The sequence below is a fragment of the Carcharhinus amblyrhynchos genome, chromosome 8 (genome assembly GCF_965287045.1).
Source record: "Carcharhinus amblyrhynchos chromosome 8, sCarAmb.v2.hapA, whole genome shotgun sequence".
Taxonomy (NCBI): Eukaryota; Metazoa; Chordata; class Chondrichthyes; order Carcharhiniformes; family Carcharhinidae; genus Carcharhinus; species Carcharhinus amblyrhynchos.
Window position 1 is genome coordinate 14,413,641 of NC_137331.1, and position 12,082 is coordinate 14,425,722.

The window sequence follows — 12,082 nt, forward strand, 5'->3', positions numbered from 1 at the left end:
TGATTAGTTTAGGGGTGGTAAAAAAGAAAGGGCGGCAAGGACAAGTTGGGCTGAAGGGCCTGTTTCCATGCTGTAAAACTCTGTGACTCTATAACTTCCATGGTCCAGTTTCAGGAGTGGGTGATATACGTAACATGCAATGTTCCCATAAAACACTGTTCCCGTTGGGCTGTGGGAGGAAACCAGAGCACCCGGAAGAAACCCACACAGACACAGGGAGAACATGCAAACTCCACACAGACAGTGAGCCGAGGCCAGAGTTGAACCCGAGTCCCTGGCGCCGTGACACCGCGCCACCCATTTAATTAAAATAAATTTTAATCAGATACACTCACAGTACACATCAGATGATATTGTTTGTGCAGGCTGTAGGCAATCAGGAAAGATTTGACTTTCCTTTTAAAACAAGTTTGATTCCCCTGAATTTAACATGTGGGATGGGCTATGAGAAATATCCAATAGAATTTGTGGAACTTGTCCAGGCTAGGTAAAAGCAGGAAGAAAGTTCAGCAAATTCCCTGCAAGCTACGAAGCAGCTGTGTTGTTTATAGCATGCAGAATGATAGGTGATTTTTTTGGAATGTTAATTGCTTTAAATCTCCCCTAAAGAACAGCACAGGCCTCTTTTACTACCCACGGTAAGCTTATTTTACTGATTACTTGGAAAACTGAAAATGAGTGCTGGATTTTGTTCCAAGAAATGGGTGGTAACGTTAAACTTCAATGTAATTTTTAACTGTGTTGTGTTTAAAATATTCATGCAAGTAGAACTGATAATGCTTTTAGTTAATGGCAAGGGTTGAAGGGGGCAATCCTTTGAAAACTTTGTCAAAACAAATAGAGCTACAGAAATGCTGCAGCTGCAAAGTTATAATTGCTTGCAAAAGTGGTAAATATGAAGATTAATTTTGATCCTTATTTACTTGATAAAACACAAACAAATCTCTAATGCGTTTAAAGAATTCTACTTCCAGAAATTCAAACAAAAGAGACAAGAAGAAACAACACTGGATTGGAGGTCCAGTGGGAAAATAGATGGTGAAAAATGATTCACTGTATACAAAGTGCTTGGGTAATTCCTGTCTCTTACTCCAGATAATTATGTTTTCCTATTTCAGCTTATATTTATCAATGCAGCTTAACAACCTACGACTTCGAGAGTCTGCTTACTGGCTTTGATCTCTTGCTAAGTATTTAACTTGAATACCAAGTAAACAAAAAACATTTCGGTACAGAATCCACCCCATGTTTCCAAGGGATTCTAATTCAGAAAAGCTGCAGAATATCACTGTATCATCTCATTTTAGGCTTTATCTTGTTAATTGATTTAATGGGGAATAGTTTACAAAGCAAATAAACAAAAGTTGTATAATATTTCTCTGATTACTAAAACAAACAAGTCTCTTGAAAAAAAGAAAAATAGTAAAGGTTCATTACCTTTCTACTGAGCTCAAAGTTTTACAGTTAACCTCAGTACGTATATAGTTGTTCTTTTCTCATAATTTCCTTCATTCCATGCTCATTATTTGAGATGTTTGGTAGGGTTCTGATGGATATGTGGGTGACTGCCAAGGCTGATCTGCACCTGGAAGGTTCTGCTGCAAACAGGACAGGATAGTGCAGATGACTGAGCTTTGGGTGAGTTGCTGGCTTGTGATTTCCTCTCTTTGCATTTGCTCCCTGCCTCTGATATGCACTTGCTTTTGAAGGAGGCTGGACCGCTTAATTGGTTGCGCCAAGTGCAGTGATCCTGGGCAATCTTCTTCTAGGACCCACGGTCAATATCAAAACTTCTAAGCGAAGCCTTTCGAGCGTGCTTGTAGCATTTCCTTTGATCAGCATGAAAGCAGACCCCCAGATTCACTTTGATAAGTCAGTGTCAGGTATTCTGTCTACATGACCAGCCCAACTCAGTTGTATAGCATTTTGTCCTATCTTTGGATCTTGAGAAGCTTTGAAGGCAGCTGAAATGAAAGTGGCCTTCTTGATATTGAAATGGTACACAGTTCAAGTTTTGCATTTGCAGAGTGGATTGTGCAAGACTATTGCTCAACAGATTTCCAGATTGGTAAGCAGACTTGCTTGTTTCCATTCCCAGACTGATTCAAAATCTGGCAAAGGCTATGCTTGCATTGGCAACTCATGCATGGGCATGTGTCTTGTTATCAATATTGACAGCTCTAGAGAGTATGCTGATGAGGTAAGTGAACTTATCCATTGCAGAGAGATTCTGGTCATGGACTGAAACATTGGTCTTGAGGTAGCGTTTCCCTGGAGCGGGCTATTACTTCAGCTTATTTTGTGCTGATCACAAGGCTGATGTTGTTGCTTATATTCCAGAACAAGTCGATAATACATTGCATGTACAGCTTTGAACTGGCTGCTAGTGCACAGTCATCGGCAAACAGGAAATCACAAAGTATATTGTTGGAGACCTTGATCTTAGTCTGGAGTCATTGGCAATTGAGCAGTATCCCATCCATGCGATATCTGATTTTGATGCCAGATGGATGGCATTGGACAGCATGGCAGAGAAAAACTTGAAGACTGTTGGCATTTAGCAGCATCCCTGCTTAATTCCATAGTGATGTGGAATGGATCAGAAGACTCACCATCATCCAGAACATATGCAAGCATGCCATCGTGGAATTGAACTATTATGGTGAATTTCTCAGGACAGGCAAAAATATCTCCATTATTTTTCAAAGGCCATTCTGGCTGACTGTGTCAAAGGCTTTGGTTGGGTCAGCAAACATGACGTAGAGATCCATGTTCTGTACTCAGCATTTCTCTTGGAGCTGTCCAATGCAAACACCTTGGGGTAATTTGCCAACTCCCTGCATTGCTTTTGTAGGGCAGTGAGCCAGGCGACTCTAGCGGAGCTGTTTCGCAGGCTCCCCACTAGTCGCCCCACAGCCTCTGCACATCTTCAGCAGCTGGATTTCTGCTGCCATCAGCTACGCCCCGGAAATTGGCGAGGAGCTGCATAAATTGTTTAAATTTGGATTTAAATGCAATTTCTATGTCATTAGTGGGCCCAGGACTGAAGTCTCCGGGCCTGCTAGCTTCTCCCACCTTGCCAGGAATGGTTCACGCCAGAGGATTTAGTATAGCTCCCCACTTGCGGACAGCTGACGGCCTGACCCCACTGGAGCGAAGGGGGTCATGGAGGCCCCCCAGAGGGTGGGGTGCCCTGGGCATTGCCAGCTTGGCAGTGGTGGGCAGGGACTGATGGGAGGTGGAATCAGGGAGATTGGTGTTGCGAGGGGAGAGTCAAAGTTGGCCTGGACATGTTCGGGGGGGGGCCAGTGACTACACCGTGGAGGGGTTAAGGCACAGGGGTCGCAGGGTTGGCCAGTGATTGAGGCAGGCAGACAGGGGCCACTGTGCGTGCCCCGATCTTGACACTGAGATCTTGGCCCTCCTTTTTGGAGGGCTGAAGGGCCTGTTTCCTGTGCTGTATTGTTCTCTGACAGATCGGCACATGCGCAGTGGCTCGCTCAGCGCTATGCTGCCAGCCTCTCCAACGGGAATAGGCTCCGTCCCAGCGTTTCGGACTGATTCACGGTAATGCACTCAGCAGTGTGAGAGACTCATTTTGAAACCCCCGCTGACGAAAACAGCATGTTTTACTTCAGGTTTTATGTAAATTTGACATTTAGGACTTTTCTGGGAGAATCCACCATCCCCCCCCACCACCCCTGCCGCCCTCAACCCCCATATTAGTGGTTCCTCAACCATTCCTGAAACCACACTGACTCTCTACATTCATTGGGCCATATTTTCATCTAGAAGCCTCAGCTTATTCCAAATGAAAAAGGAACTGATGCAAATTTGGCATGAAAGGTCAAGTGCACTCACTTTTCCAGTATGGTTAATTTGAATAATTATTCACTGAAATAAACATGCTGTCATCTGAGATTCAATAGCACAAGGATACTCAGAGGGGTAAATTGAAGGCAAGTCAAATCTGAAATGCTTGGAAAAAATAAAGGGAGCTATCAGAACAGAAGGTGAAACAAACATGATAAATATTCAAAGTGCTTATGAACCTTCTGCACTCTTAACCCTTTTGACCCAGACACAGTGCTGAAAAGGCAATTTGGATCAAGCCATCACACCTACTTTCAATGATCATGTTTCCCAGGCCCTGGGAAAGCTGGTTCACATCAGTTAAATCTGGAACCAGAATGTGGTGCGAAATTGGACAGTACTTTCAGCTGTTACAGGCATGATGGGCCGAATGGTTTTTCCTGGTGTTGTAATTTCAGCAAAGATGATTTTAATCTTTCCTGCCAGCCAGAAGCCAGTATGATTGCTCTGTTCAATTTTACTTTCATCTGCCTTCATGAGTGTTAAAGGATTAGTGGCGGACCTGTTTCCCATGATTTGATGATGGGCTGCCAATGGGTGGGTTCTTGAAAAACTACCTCAGTGAGAGTGTCAGATAAGTTAATGGAGAACTCTCATCGCAATGCGCCTCTCCCATTTTAAACATGAACCAATCTTTTCCCTTTTAGGTATGAGTTGAATGGTTGTGTGCTTCCTGAATATTTTAACTGTTTCAAAAGTTAATTATTTGCAGAGTTTTGTTTTCTTGTTATATGGAGAGGTGAACAAGGGTATTTATCAGGCCACTAAATGTGTTCAGATATCTCTGCTTCATTTGATTTTGGATTGTGTGATGAGATGAATTAGGTGAATATAGCTTACACTCGAGCAAGATATCCATGGTCTGTGGAGGAAGAGGACTCATTATATAAATTTAATAGCCTCTCAAAAGTACCAACATGTGCAACACATATTCATATCTGATACTCAACATCCTCCAAGTGACATATTTCACAGTATGCACATTATATTGCCTTCACAAGCTTGAACTAACATTTCTATCTTCTGTTAAATTGCCTAAAGCATCAGAAACAGACATTAAAGCGATGGCAGAAAGCAATGAACGCACTAAACACTGCATGTAAACTGTCTATTGTTTTACTCTATATCTATGGAGACGTGATAAGAAATTTGCTAGGCAAATGTAATCAGCCGACAAGCTTTATAGCTTGGCAAAAGATTGGTCCTCTGTTTGAGTCATTGCCTGCGTAACTCCTATTCCCAGTGAGTCAGTTTTTCTACCTTGTAAAAGCAAAATATTGTGGGTGCTGGGGATCTGAAATTAAAACCCAAAATAGTTGGATTTGCAGATCTGGCAGCATCAGTCGAGAGAGAGAAGAAGCGTTAATATTTCAGCTCAGTGACCTTTAAAGATCGTCAGGCTGAGATATAAACTCTCTTTTTCTATCTACAGATGATGCTAAACCTGTTAAACATTTTCAGTGTTTTATTTGTTTTTATTGCAGCTTCCTGGCTTGTTAACTTCATGCTTATTTCTCGGTTAGTTTGAGACGGTCCATTGAAAAACCTCAGTTTAGACTTCATTTTTAACATGCTGATTCCACGAGAATACAATTGGTATTTCATATGACTTTGAACTGTTCATCATGAAAGGTTCTTTATCATCATACTCAGACAATACAGAGAGAACAAAGAACAAAAACAGGACCTTCGACCCACCAAGCCTGCACTGACCACGCTGCCAAACTGAACTAAAACCTCTCACCCTTCCGAGAACAATTTCCCTCTATTCCTATCCTATTTATGTATTTGTCAAGATGCCCCTTAAAAGTCACTATCGTATCTGCTTCCACTATTGCCCCTGGCTGCAAGTTCCAGGCACCCACCACCCCCTGTGTAAAAAACCTTGCCTCGTACATCTCCTTTAAACCTTTTCCCTCGTACCTTAAAACTATGCCACCTAGTAATTGGCTCTTCCATCCTGGGAAAAAGCTTCTGACTATCCACTCTGTCCATGCTGGTATAGAAGGGAGGTTTCAGATATCTGGGCCATTGGGATCTCTTTCGGGGCAGGTAGGACCTATACAAGAAGGACGGGGTTGCATCTAAGCTGGAAGGGCATAAATATTCTGGCCGGGAGGTTTGATAGTGTCACACAGGAGGATTTAAACTAGTTTGGCAGGGGGGTGGCAACCTAAGCAAAGGTCAACTAACTGAAGGGGAACCAGAGAGTAGGGCCAGTAAGACTCAAAGAAACAGCAGGAAAGGTGTGGTTGCTGATCAAAGAGGGGCCTGGTGGACTGAAGTGCACTTATTTCAATGCAGGAAGTGTGATAGGTAAGACAGATGAACTTAGAGCTTGGATTAGTACTTAGAACTATGATGCTGTTGCTATTATAGAGACTTGATTCAGGGAAGGACAGGATTGGCAGCTTAACGTTCCAGGATACAGATGTTTCAGGTGGGACAGAGGTGGGCTGTAAAAAAGGTGGGTGAGTTTGCACCACTGGTTAAGGAGAATATCACAGCTGTACTGCGGGAGGACATCTCGGAGGGCTCGTACAACGAAGCAAATATGGGTTGAGCTCAGGAATAGGAAGGGTGTGGTCACAATGTTGGGGGTTTATTAAAGGCTGCCCAACAGCCAGCGGGAGATAGAGGAACAGATATGTAGGCAGATTTTGTCAAGGTGCAAAAGTAACTGGGTTGTTCTGGTGGGAGATTTTAACTTCCTCTATATTGACTGGGACTCACTTAGTGCTAGGGGTGTGGATGGGACAGAGTTTGTAAGGAGCATCCAAGATGGCTTCTTGAAGCAGTATGTAGACAGTCTAACTAAGGAAGGGGCTGTACTGGACCTGGTATTGGGGCATGACCTGGCCAAGTGGTTGACGTTTTAGTAGGGGAACAGTTCGGGAACAGTGACCACAACTCAGTAAGCCTTAAAGGTACTGTTGGGTAAAGGTAAGTGTAGTCCTCAAGTTAAGGTGCTAAACTGGGGGAAGACTAATTACAACAATATTAATAGAACATAAAACATTACAGCGTAATACAGGCCCTTTGGCCCTCAATGTTGTACCGACCTGTAAAACCAATCTAAAGCCTATTAACCTATACTATTCCAATATCATCCATATGATTATCCAATGGCCATTTAAATGCCCTTAATGTTGGTGAGTCCACTACAGTTGCAGTTACACCCTTAATACTCCCTGAGTCAAGAAGCTACCTCTGGCGTCTGTCCTATATCTATAACCCTCAATTTAAAGCTACGTTCCCTTGTGCTAGCCATCTCCATCTGAGGAAAAAGGCTCTCACTGTCCACCCTATCTAATCCTCTGGTCATCTTATATGCCTCTATTAAGCCACCTCGTAACCTTCTTCTCTAACAAAAACAGCCTCAAGTCCCTCAGCCTTTCCTCATCAGACCTTCCCACCATACCAGGCAGTATCCTGGTAAATCTTCTCTGCACCCTTTCCAATGCGTCCACATCCTTCCTATAATGTGGCGACCAGAACTGTACGCAGTACTCCAAGTGTGGCCACACCAGAGTTTTATACAGCTGCAACATGATCTCTTGGGCTCTGAAACTCAATCCCGCTACCAATAAAAGCTAACTCACCGTACGCCTTCTTAACAATCCTATCAACCTGGGTGCCAACTTTCAAGGATCTATGCACACGGACACCGAGATTTCTCTGCTTATTCACACCACCAAGTAACTTACCATTAACCCTGTACTCTGTATTCCTGTTACTCCTTCCAAAGTGAATCACTTCACGTTTTTGTGCATTAAACTCCATTTACCACCTCTCAGCCCAGCTCTGCAGCTTATCTATGTCTCTCTGTAACCTATAACATCCTTCTGCACTGTCCACAACTCCTCTGACTTTAGTGTCATCTGCAAATTTACTAATCCATCCAACCTTCTACTCTCTCATCCAGTCATTTAATAAAAATGATAAACAGCCCCAAAAACAGATCCCTGTGTATTAGGCAGGAACTGAAGAATGTAGATTGGGGGCAGATGTTTGAGGGCAAATCAACATCTGGCATGTGGGAGGATTTCAATTGTAAGTTGATAGGGATTCAGGACTGGCACATTGCTGTAAGGATGAAGGATAAGTATGACAAGGTTTGGGAACCTTGGATGACGAGCGATATTGTGAGCCTAGTCAAAGAGGAAAAGGAAGCATTTGTCAAAACTAGGAGGCTGGGGAGATGTGAAGCAAGTGTGGAATACAAGGAAAGCAGAAAGAAACTTAAGCAAGGAGTAAGGATGGTTAAAGGGGGTCACGAAAAGTCATTAGCCAGCAGGATTAAGGAAATTCCCGAGGCTTTTTATATATACATAAAGAGCAAGAAGGTAGCCAAGGAGAGGGTTGGCCCACTCAAGGACAAGGAAGGGAATTTATGCGTGGAGCCAGAGGAAATGGGTGAGGTACTAAATGAGTACTTTGTGTCAGTACTCACCAAAGAGAAAGGCTTGGTGAATGATGAGTCTGGGAAAGGATGTGTAGATAGTTTGTGTCATGTTGTAATTAAAAAGGAGGAGGCATTAGGGTTCTTGAGAAACATTAAGGTAGACAAGTCCCCAGGGCTTGATGAGATACATGCCTGGAGTACTGTGTGCAGTTTTGGTCGCCACACTTGCGCGAGGATATTTTGGCCTTGGAGGGAGTGCAGAGAAGATTCACTAGGCTGATACCGGAGATGAGGGGGTTGGACTATGAAGAGAGACTAAATAGACTGGGTCTGTACTTGTTGGAGTTCAGAAGGATGAGGGGGGATCTTATAGAGACGTATAAGATAATGAAAGGGATAGATAGGGTAGAAGTAGAGAGATTCTTCCCGCTTAGGAAGGATAGCAGGACTAGAGGACACAGCCTCAAGATAAGGCGGGGGCAGTTTAGATCAGAGTTGAGGAGGAACTTCTTCACGCAAAGGGTGGTGAATCTCTAGAATTCTCTGCCTGTTGAAGTGGTGGAGGCTACCTCACTAAACATATTTAAGTCACGGGTAGATAGGTTTTTGATAGATAGAGGAATTAAGGGTTATGGGGAGAAAGCGGGAAGTGAAACTGATCCACTTCAGATCAGCCATGATCTTATTGAATGGCGGGGCAGGCTCGAAGGGCTAGATGGCCTACTCCTGCTCCTATTTCTTATGTTCTTATGTTCTTATTCCGGAATAATGAGAGAGGCTAGGGAGGAAATTGTTGGGGCCTCGAGAGGAATCTTTGTATCCTCACTGGCTACAATATTTTATAAGAAATAGAGCAGGGGTTGTCCATTCAGCCCTCCACTGTCAATAAGATCAGAGCTATTTTAATACCTCAACTACATCTTCATGCCCTATCCCCATATTTCTTGATTCTCTTTGTATCCAAATATCTTTTGATCTCTGTCTTAAATATACTCAATGATCACAGCTCTCTGGGGTTGAGAATTCCAAAGTTTTGAACGAAAAAATTTCTTCACATCTCAGTTTGAAATGGCTAACTTCTTATTCTGACGTTGTAACTCTCTAATTATGGACTCACTAGCCATGGAAAACACACCCTTTAAGAATTTTCTGGATTCGATTTTACAGGCCACTGTGGTTCCTGCCCACTCAGCTAAGAGTTAGGTTGAATGAGCCCGCCCACAATCCCAACAGCTCCCTTGCAGCAATCTAACACTTGGCACAGTGTTACTTCTTTATTGTGAGACTTCCGTGCTTAGATTGGTAGAAAGTATTGCCTTAGCAACTTGTTGGCCAGTCGGATGGCTGGTGCTCTGTCAGCCCCGCATTGCCATCAGAAGCAATGGTCTTGGCTATGACTAAATTAATTCTCACGTTGCTGAGGAGGTCAGATGTGATATCCCAAAGGATTGGCAACTACCAAGTTTAGTAACTGAGCAAACTATTTATGGTAATGAATAAACTATGTGCAGCATGTAAGAAATGTGCTACCGATTACATCGCTCTGGTCTCAGATTGACAGGAAAGCCTGCACTCAGCTCCAGGATTCACACTCTTTAGTCTGATTGGCCAATTAGATCACATTGCGCTTTGAAATCTTGCCTAAAAGGGCTTGTTACTACACGAGGTAAGTTGGAAATCTAGCAGAGTTGTGTCAACCTGTCTTAGTGAGGGGTGGTGCAGAATTCAAGAGCCCAGAGGGAGGATTGAAAAGGTGCATGTCTCTAATAGGACCTGTAAAGGAGATTCCATCCCCTCTTGTCCACCACTAGCTGGTGCAGCTAAAGCTGCTGGCAATCATCCATGGGACAAGTCTCACCTCCCCCCCGAACACAAACACACACATGTAAATCCCTCTCCCCTCCAGCTGCAGGTCAAAGTCGATGGCGGTGGGATGAATTAAGGGCCTGACTAGGCCCAAGGATGGACAGGTGCCAAACGCCTCCTCTCTCTGAAATTTCTGACAGGTTGGCACAGGCAGGTAGGAGGCAGGAAGTCCAAACTTCCAAGGATGGGAAGGTAAAATCCAGCTCTCTATGTTTCAGTTCTCTAAACTCTAGGGAATAGAAATTGAGTCTAGTCAATTTCTCCTCAGTAGACAATCCCCTTATCCCAAGAATTAACTTGGTGAACCTTGGTTGCACTCCCTGTAAAACCTTCTTCTTTAGATAAGACCAAAACCATATACAATACTCCAGCTGTGGTCTCACTAACATCCTATACAACTGAAGTAAGGCCTCTTCTAGTCTATATTATAAAGGGATTGGAATGAGACATACCATTTGTTTTCTTAGTCACCTGCTGTACCTTCATGTTAAATTCCTGTGATTCATGTACAAGGACACTCGGATCCTTCTGGTACCAACATTTCCCAGTCTCTCACCTGTTAAAAAGCTGGGCTGGATTGAGTCAGCCTGATGGGGATCTCACTCAGTGGTTGGAGAATTGGGAGGGAAACCTTATCAGTTCCACGGAGAAGGCCCAACTGTATGAAATGCCCTTCATGATGGGCCAGATGGGATACATCCTAGGATACTTTGGGAGTTAAGGAATGAGATTGTGGAGCCTTTAGCTTTGATCTTTGGGACCTCACTGTCCATGGAGATTATGCCAGAGGACTGGAGAGTGGCAAATGTTGTTCCTTTCTTCAAAAAAGGAACTAGGAATGACCCTGGAAATTTTAGTCCAGTTAACCTTAGAACCACAGAGCCCTACAGTGCAGAAAGAGGCCCTTCGGCCCATCGAGTCTGCACCGAACACATTCCCGCCCAGGCCCTACCCCCACATCTCTACATATTATACCCACTAATCCCTCTAACCTACACATCCCTGGACACTAAGGGGCACTTTCTTAGCATGGCCAATCAACCGAACATCTTTGGACTGTGGGAGGAAACCGGAGTACCCAGAGGGAACCCACTCAGACAACGTGCAAACTCCACACAGACAGTGACCCGAGCCGGGAATCAAACCCAGGACCCTGGACCTGTGAAGCAGCAGCGCTAACCACTGTGCTACCGTGCCATACTTAGGTGGTTGGTAAGTTAATGGAAATGGTCCTGAGGGATAGGATTTATGACCATTTGGAAAGATGCAGTTTAATCCGGGATAGTCAGCACGGTTTCGTGAGGGGTAAGTCCTTCCTCACAAATTTCACCGAATTCTTTGAGGAGGTAAATAAGTGTGTCGACGAAGGTAGAGCAGTTGATGTCATATACATGGATTTTAGTAAGGCGTTTGATAAGGTTCGCCATGGTAGGCTCATGAAGAAAGTAAGGATGTGTGGGATAGGAGGAAATTTGGCCGATTGGATAAGTAACTGGCTGTCTCATCGAAGACAGAGGGTGGTGGTGGAGGGAAAATTTTCAGACTGGAGGCCAGTTACCAGCGGTGTACACAGGGATCAGTAATGGGTCCTCTGCTATTTGTGATTTTTATCAATGACTTGGAAGAGGAGGCTGAAGGGTGGGTTAGTAAATTTGCTGACATAAGAACATAAGAAATAGGAGCAGGAGTAGGCCATCTAGCCCTTCGAGCCTGCCCCGCCATTCAATAAGATCATGGCTGATCTGTCGTGGCTCAGTTCCACATTCCCGCCCTCTCCCCATAACCCTTAATCCCCTCTCTTATCAAAAACCCATCAACCCGCGTCTTAAAAATATTTAGCGAGGCAGCCTCCACCACTTCAACGGGCAGAGAATTCCAGAGATTCACCACCCTTTGAGTGAAGAAGTTCCTCCTCAACTCCGTTCTAAACCGCCCCCC

At 44.0% G+C, this 12,082-nt stretch overlaps 1 protein-coding gene across 7 annotated transcripts in view; it reads left to right on the forward strand.

The window, feature by feature from the left end:
* Nucleotides 1-526: 526 nt before the first annotated feature.
* The window catches only part of itprid1 (ITPR interacting domain containing 1), a 188,527-nt gene continuing 176,971 nt past the window's right edge, over nt 527-12,082 (forward strand). For all 7 annotated transcript variants that reach the window (XM_080193714.1, XM_080193715.1, XM_080193717.1 and 4 more), the window contains exon 1: nt 527-638. The gene's annotated coding sequence lies outside the window, so the exon portion shown is untranslated. The remainder of the gene's footprint in view (nt 639-12,082) is intronic.